We start from the raw sequence: 8737 nt of genomic DNA, 5'->3' as shown, positions 1-8737 counted from the left end.
GGTGCCCTTTTTAAAATTATCTAAAATCCTACACATGCAATGCGAGTCCCAGAGAATATACATTACATCTGGGTGTAAAGTGTAAATGTGTGAGGAGGAAACGAGTAAGAATATTCTACAAGTGGTGCCCCGTATGAGGCTGCATGCGTATATATTGGTGCCCCGTGAGGCGATTTAAACTAAAATGATAATTTCTGTTTTAACTCTAACCCTGTAAATTATTTTACCAAATTAATAACGTCCTGTAATTTAATGTATATTCTCTGGGACTCGCATTGCATGTGTAGGATTTTAGATAGTTAATCTTCATATTTATTTAAAAAAGGGCACCATGTGAAGCTTATCTTATCTTAATTACTGAGATGTAACCACTAAAACCCTTTGAATTTAGCAATCAATTGCTAAATAAATTAATAATCTGAAGGCCGTGGGTTCAGATATTAAATCTGTTTTCATTTACTTTCGATATTGACCACCTACCAACAAACACATAAAAAAGTCAAACAATAATGTAACTATGTTTAAAAATGCCCCTGAACAACCAGTGTCAACTGCTTCTGAACTAGTTGCTGTTCTGCCCGTGCTAATAATATTGTAACGTTTACCAAAGGTACCTCTAACACTATTCCAAATGAACCCTGGCATCTATTCAAAATTATCACTAATTCTATTTGTTTAGAAGAGATGATGTATGGTGTAGTTCCCAAAAATTACCACCATTTAGTTTTATTTTTGCCCAATTTAGAAATGACTCCTGGCTACTTCAGATTCTAAGCATAACACAGAACCCATGGTATTTCTGCCCTTGCAAAAAACACTCTGGTTGTTTGCTGTAATTCTGACTTTCCAAGAAGTAATTCAACCGCTCTGTAACCATGCGTTCCATGGTATGGCTTGATGGTGTCAGATGGGGTTTTCCTGGTTTCAGGATTGGTAATACAATAGATTGTTTCAATGCTAACGGAATATTCTGTATCCCAGATGAGATTAAATAGTCTTAAAATTAAACCAAGTGTGTTATCAGTTAAATGAGAAAGCATATCATAACACACCTCATCTTTACCTGGAGTCATTTGTCTTGCCCTAGAAAGTGCATTTCTGAACTCAAATAGACTAAACAGGAGCTCAAGATCGTCTTGAGCTCGGGTTTAATCAATTCAACATTCTGTGCCAGAGGATTATCTTTGCACTGCTTTGCCACAGGTGAGATTGTCAGAGCTGTGCACAGACACAAAAGTACTAGTCAACAGTTCAGCTTCATTGACTGATTCAATATCTTTCTTTATTAGAACTGGCATCTCATAATTGCGCTTAATTCCGCTCATATGCTTAATTATCCCCCAGACATCACCAAGTCGCAGTTCTCTTCCAATTTTTGAACAGTGCTGTCGTCCTTACATGTACACAACTGCATGAGCTTTCTTGTATTCAGTGAGGGTATCCATAGTGTGGAGATCCTTTATCTTCTTAAATACCTTATTTCTTGCCCTAATAGCTTTATCACATGATTCATTCCGCCATGGCATCACCTTTACTTTTTAGGATTGTCTTTTGCTGACTGTGTGATGGAGAAAGACTATTGCATTATTTAATTCATCCACCTGAGTCAATTCTTCTTCACGCAAAACCATACCCCTGTCATCAGTTTCCCAATCTGCACGTGCCAACTCTCACCTTTGAATCTTTGTCCCTTTGTCCGCACAGCTTTTAGTACCAAGTTTTAGTGCATATGGGATTGTGCTCACTTCCAAACAGCAAACTATTAAAAACTTACTATTAAAAACTCCTAACTACTAATGTGTATCTCATTGGACATAAGAGTAAGATCTATTGCACTTTCCGTATTGTTCACAATATTATATTGGGTTCCTCGCTTATCATTCAAACAAACCAAATCTCTTTGATCAATAAAATCTACAAACACCAACCCATTTTTATCCGTACATTTACCGTCCCACAGAGTGCTGTGTGCATTCAAATCTCCACACCAAATGTTTTTTCATTGAATATACTGTACTTTCAAATACAATTTAAAGTATCTAGTGTTAGCTCATCACACGGATTATTAAAATGAACTACAGGGACAATATCATTACTAAACCAAATTCTAATAGCCTAGCGTTTTACTCACATTGACAATAATGTAATTGAGGCCATTTCAAATAAACATAGCTACACTTCCACCTCCACCTTGCTCCCTGTCATTCCTTACACTCTTATATCCTTGTATTATGAAATCCCACCGATGTTGTAACTAAGTCTCTGTATACAAATAACATGAGGGTTGTCCTGTAAAGTGGAAACAAAATGCTTAAATTATTGGCCTTTAGCAAAAAGGCCTTGAGCATTCCATTGCAACACAATGACTGCCATTAAGCACCACCAGAACATGACAGCGAATGGGGAATGTGTTACTCTTTTTCTCATTTAGCATGTTTTCTATTCCTGCCCAATTAAGATTTTTTGTTCCAAGATACTTTTCTGCAGCTTTAACAATGATCCTCATCCTCTTTTGAGTTTGAGCAGGACAGTTAATAACATCCACTATAAAGAGTATAATATCCTTCCTATTCACAACCAAGATATTCTCAGTAATCTTGGAAGCCCACACTTGGAAGCCCACACTTGGACACTGGCTGTGAGCAGCGCTGGCATCTCTCACTGCATCCACTTTCACCTCTTTACTTGACACTTTCTGCATCTACATAAGATAAACCTTGAGAGACTTTAATGTGTTGCACCTCAGCAGCTCTTTTGCTAACTTCACATCCCCTGTAGGCAGAGCTATGTTCTTTCCCACAGTTACAGCATTTCAGTTTTGCTCCTTGGTCACATTTCCCATACTCGTGATGCACATTTACCACATCTTTGCTTCCCTTTGCAGAATGATTCTACATGACCAAAACACAGGCACTTGAAGCAACGTTGGGCTGGTGGAACATATGGCCTTACTTCAAGTTTTAACATTACAGACAGACTGTCACATCTTTCTCCAAACCAGGTTGCTTTCAATCTCCTGGCATCCTCAACCTTAGATCCAGTTAAATTATTTTTTATTTCATCCACAGTCACCATCGTAGGGATGCCTGCGTTAACTCTTCTGACTGTCTTTCTTTCAGCATGTGAAACAATAACCTTCTTTCCATCCAGACTTTTAATCTTGATTGCCTTCTTTTGCTGAGCAAACCATTTTGTCCCCCTATGACAACCAGGGGCATCCTGAATCAGTGTCCAAAGATAACAGTTTCTTACCTTGATTGGTCGGTGAAGACCCTTGATTTGTGAGACAGACTCTGCCGCTCACAAAAGCAGAAAAGACAATTGAAGCAGACTTTTCACGACAAGTGATCCTACTCGACTGAAGTCAACTGAACCAAACTTGACAATGAGACAACTTGTTGTTGTTGTTGTTGTTGTTGTTGTTTCTTTTAATGGCTGCTGGAAGCCAACTGTAAAGGTGCATTTACCGCCGTCTACTTCATTCTTTGGACTTTATTCTTTAGACGACTTTATTCAATGAGAAGGACATCATAAAAAGAAGGTATTTCTAAAGTGACATTCTAGAATCTTGGCCTTTATGACACTGAATTCTATGGCGGCTGGTATCCAAGTTGTTGTTGTTGTTGTTGTTGTTGTTTTATGGCGGTTGACATCCGAGTGTTGCATTACCGCCAGACTTTATTCCTTAGACTTTGTCGTAGTCCTAAAAGTTCTTCTTCCAGTGCCTTGACTTCCAGTGCTTTGTCCTCAGACTCTGTCGTAGTCCGTAAAAGTCCTCCTTCCATTGCTTCGGTGTTAAAAAGTCTACGCCGTGCGTCTACGAGCTGCCACTCGTAGACGCACGGCATCCAAGTGTTACATTACCGCCAGACCCTCCAAGGCACCGAACGTCAGGGAGGGAGAGGAAGATGAAGAAGAGTCTCCCTGGAATAAAGCCGGTTGGTCTCTGACACAACAACTATTCTAGTCACAAAGTCATATCATGACCTCATGGGCTTTGTAACACCAAAGCAATGGAAGGAGTACTTTTACGGACTACGACAGAGTCTGAGGACTACGAAACGTCTAAGGAATAAAGTCTGGCGGTAATGCAACACTCGGATGCCAACCGCCATAAAACAACAACAACAACATTACCGCCAGACTTTATTCGCGGTGGAGGCACGAGGGAGGTGGGGCGATGATGCAGGACCTCGCTCTGCCTCTCGGAGCACACACTGCCTCACAAACTGAGCTGCTACGATGCAGATAATGTGTCCTACTGTCCCTCTGTTTGTAAGAAATAAAACACTCTGACGATATGCTCTGTACTTCCATACTCTGGATAATGTATTAAGGCAGATTCAATATTAAAACCGCAGTAACCGCCTGACTCGTGGAAGAGACTGTTGAATCGTCTTCGTTCTTGAACTCGTTTATTTCTTATTTTACAATCCGTCTTATCAAAATGTAAAGGTAAGACCATCAACTTTGATTTATTTTGGCTTGAAATAGGCTCAATTGGAATTAATTTTGATATATATAAATGTGTGACACGTGTTTGAGTAAAGAATGCTGAAATGAGATATATAGCTCATTGTCTGTTGTCAATTAAATTATGTTTAAGGTGCTCTTTTGGGTTCATTCGCATTTGTAAACCTGACTCTGAACCTTACCGCATGTCACTGAGGGACCTGGGTTCCTTTTGTACAACTTGTCCTGGATCAGGTTACCGGAGTGGCGTTGCTATTTTGATTGATTCTTTGATTGAAATTGGGAGAGTCTGGAATAGAAATTTGGGTAAAACATTAAAGGCGGTATGGACGATTTTTCGGCGATTTGAGAACGCAGGCGGAAGTGCGCATATGCGTTTGTTTATTAGCGCAACGGAGCGCATCGCATCGCTCGTCTCCCGTAGATTTCTGTCCACTTCTGCGTCAGCTCGAACTGTCTTTCTCCGTCTTCATTTTGCCCCGTACACTGAGGGAACTATATTATGATAGATCCATCCAGATTAGGCACGCGGAAACATGGGGACGAGCCTGACGCGGCTGCAGGTGAGCGGTAGGTGCGTTTTATGATTGATACGTGGCAGGACAAATGATTTATCCATGCCACGAGGAAATATGATAAAAAATTTGCTGAAAAAAATCGTCCATACCACCTTTAATTTTCAAAGACTTAGACTTAAGTGTGGGATAAGAGTCCATTTTTCAAAATCTTCCTTTATAGTGGAGAAAAGAGGAGGAAAGTTTTTCTCTAAGATTGTTGATAGTTACGGTGTGCCTCAGGGGTCAGTACTGGGTCCAGTTCTGTTTACTCTTTATATGCTGCCATTAGGTCACATGATCAGAAAGCATGGCATTAACTTCCACTGCTCTGCAGATGACACTCAGCTGTATTTATCAATGAAACCTGATCAGAGCAATCAATGAGACAGACTTAGTGCTTGTGTGAAGGAGATAAAAACCTGGATGACACTTGATTATCTGCTTCTTAACTCTGAAAAAACCCAGGTCATTGTGCTGGTCCTAAACATGTACGAGACGCTTTATCTCAGCAGATAGTCACACTGGACAATGTCAGTGTAGCCTCCAATTCTACTGTAAGAAACCTCTGAGTCTTATTTGACCAGGAGCTCTCATTTAAGATAAGATAAGATAAGATAAGATATTCCTTTATTGTCCCACATGGGGAAATTTCATTGAGACAGAGTCGATACAGAGGTAGATACAGAAGAACAGATCACTTATAGGAAGTCTGAAAAACACTTTCAGTAGAAGATCTCCTATAAATAAATAAAAAACTCCCATAGACAAATAAATACATAAATACCATTGCATGTGATCACGACAGTAATTGCACATGAATATGTGTCACGACAGCACATAGATTGCACATGAATTTCACATGAATTGCACATGAATTGCACATGAATTCCAACAGCAATTCCACATATGACAGAATTGCACATCAGTATTAGGTTAGGTCAGTATTGCGAGTGTTCAGTACTAACAGTTTTTGTTATAAAGTCTGACAGCAGCAGGAAGGAAAGACCTACGGAACCTTTCCTTCACACATCGAGGGTGGATCAGTCTCTCACTGAAGCTGCTCTCCAGAGCGGAGAGAGTGTCCTGCAGGGGGTGACACTCATGGTCCAGCATAGATGTGAATCTAGCCAGGACCCTCCTGTCCCCCACCTCCTGCACCGAGTCCAGAACACAGCCCAGGACGGAGCTGGACTTCTTGATGACTTTGTCCAGCCTCTTCCTCTCCCTCTCTGTGATGCTGCTGCTCCAGCAGGCCACACCATACAGGAGGGCTGATGCCACCATAGAGTCGTAGAAGGTCTTCAGGAGTGGCCCTGTCACTCCAAAAGACCTGAGTCTCCTCAGGAGGTAGAGCCGACTCTGGCTCTTCCTGTACAGTGCGTCTGTGTTATGAGTCCAGTCCAGTTTGTGGTTCAGATGAACACCCAGGTACTTGTATGAGTCCACTCTCTCAATGTCCCGTCCCTGGATGTTCACTGGTGAGGGGGCAGTGGGGTGGCGTCTGCGGAAATCCACCACCATCTCCTTGGTCTTCCCCGCGTTGATGAGGAGGTGGTTCCACTGACACCAGTCCACAAAGTCCTGCGCCAGTCCTCTGTACTCCGCGTCATCGTCGTCCGTGATGAGTCCGATGATGGCAGAGTCGTCAGAGAACTTCTGCAGGACACAGCTGTCCGTGTCATGTCTGAAGTCTGCAGTGTAAAGGGTGAAGAGAAAGGGCGCGAGGACAGTGCCCTGGGGCGCCCCTACACTGCAGGTCCAAGTGTCAGACACACAGTTCCGGGCTCTCACAAACTGGGGTCGGTCTGTGAGGTAGTCCAGGATCCACTCTGCCAGGTCATACTCCACACCAGCCGTCTCCAGCTTGTCCCTCAGGAGCAGCGGCTGGATGGTGTTGAAGGCGCTGGAAAGATCGAAGAACAGAATCCTCACAGAGCTGCCAGGCTTTTCCAGGTGAGAGAGAGAGCGGTGCAGCAGGGAGATGACGGCGTCCTCCACTCCGATGCCAGACCGATATGCAAACTACAGCGGGTCCATGGCTGAGCTCACGGTGGAGCGGAGGTGGTCCAGGACTAGCCGCTCCAGTGTCTTCATCAGGTGGGACGTGAGAGCCACTGGCCTGAAGCTGTTGAGGTCTTTGGGGCGCGGTGTCTTAGGCACAGGTACCAGACAGGAGGTCTTTCAGACCTGTGTTACCACCCTCAGCTTCAGGCTCATGTTGAAGACATGCTCCATAACTCCACACAGTTCATCTGCGCAGGACTTAAGGAGCCTGGGGCTGATGCCATCAGGTCCTGCTGCCTTCCTCACTTTAATCCTCTTCAGCTCACTCCTCACCTGTGATGCTGTGACAGTCAGTGGTTGGCAGGGGGACCGTGTGCTGGGGGGATGGGTGAGTCCAGGCGAAGTGGGGAGCTGATGGTCCGGGGCAGATAAGCGAAGAGGAACAGATGCAGGGCATTGTCCAGCTGTGGAAGAGGGAGCATGCAGCTGTGCAGGGGGAGGGGGGGGGTGACCGATCAAACCTCAAGAAGTGAGCATTTAAATCATTCACCCACTGTAGATCCCCCTCTGTCTGGGCAGGGGGGATTTTGAAGCCCGAGATGGTTTTCAGGCTCCTCCACACTCCCTGAATGTTCTTTTGCTGCAGCTGCTCCTCCATCCTCCTCTTGTAGCCGGCCTCAGCCTGCCTGATCTTCCTCCTCAGCTCCTTCTACACAGTCCTCAGCTCCTCCTTGTTCCCTGACCTGAAGGCTCTCTTCTTCTCCTTCAGCAGAGCCTTCAGTTCACGGTTAATCCATGGCTTGTTGTTTGGAAAACACCGCACCGTCCGGGAGGGTACAATGTTCTCATTTAAAGCACATATAAATCAACCCTGTAAAGCAGCCTATTTCCATCTGCGTAATATAGATCAGATCAGAAGAATCCTGCCTAAAAGCGATGCTGAAAAACATATCCATGCATTTGTAACGTCTAGATTAGACTACTGTAACTCTCTGCTCGCAGCGTGTCCTAAAAGCTCTGTAAAAAGCTTTCAACTGATTCAAAATGCAGCAGAATCAGAATAGGTTTATTGCCATTGTCAAAGAAAAAACTCAAAAACATAGGAACTTGTCTTGGTGATCGATGCAACACAACACAATAAAACAACGAACAATGAACAAGTCATAACAACAAGCTATCAGACAAACAAAATAGACAATAAAAAAATAGGCTTAATATGCACACACATTTACAGTTGTACAGGTTTACTGATGTAGTGCAGAAAGTGACCAGTGAGTGATGAAATTATGGTTAAAGTGACAGTGTTTAAGAAGCCACCTTCGCTGTGTGAAGGAGAGGTTTTGCAGGTCTTTCCTTCCTGCTGCTGTCAGACTTTATAACAAACACTGCTAGCCCTGAACACGTGCAATACTGACTTAACCATGTGCAATACTGTCATATTCATGTGCAATTACTGTTGTACTCACACGCAATAATGTCAGATTCATGTGCATATAACTGATGTTAATAGAGGGTTTATTTTACCATTATTATTAGTATTATTTTGTCTTACGCTAGCTGTTTTTATTTTATTTTATCTTTATTTTTCCCCTCCATTCCTTATTAAGAAATGAGAGGTTCTGTCTATAGGAGTTTTTGTTTATAAGAGTTTTGTTTATAAGAGTTTTCTTTATAAGAGTTATTCTATTAAGAGTGTTTTTTAA

At 42.8% G+C, this 8737-nt stretch overlaps 1 protein-coding gene across 1 annotated transcript in view; it reads left to right on the top strand.

The window, feature by feature from the left end:
* LOC140353811 (transcription factor JunD-like) overlaps positions 1–8737 on the top strand; it is an 81814-nt gene that overhangs the window by 27123 nt on the left and 45954 nt on the right. The window lies entirely within an intron of this gene.

This window comes from Eucyclogobius newberryi, unplaced genomic scaffold (assembly GCF_026437365.1).
Source record: "Eucyclogobius newberryi isolate DKJ021-1_F unplaced genomic scaffold, fEucNew1.0.hap1 SCAF_9, whole genome shotgun sequence".
NCBI lineage: Eukaryota > Metazoa > Chordata > Actinopteri > Gobiiformes > Gobiidae > Eucyclogobius > Eucyclogobius newberryi.
The sequence above is the reverse complement of the archived record's forward strand: the minus strand, read 5'-3'. Positions and strand labels throughout refer to the sequence as shown.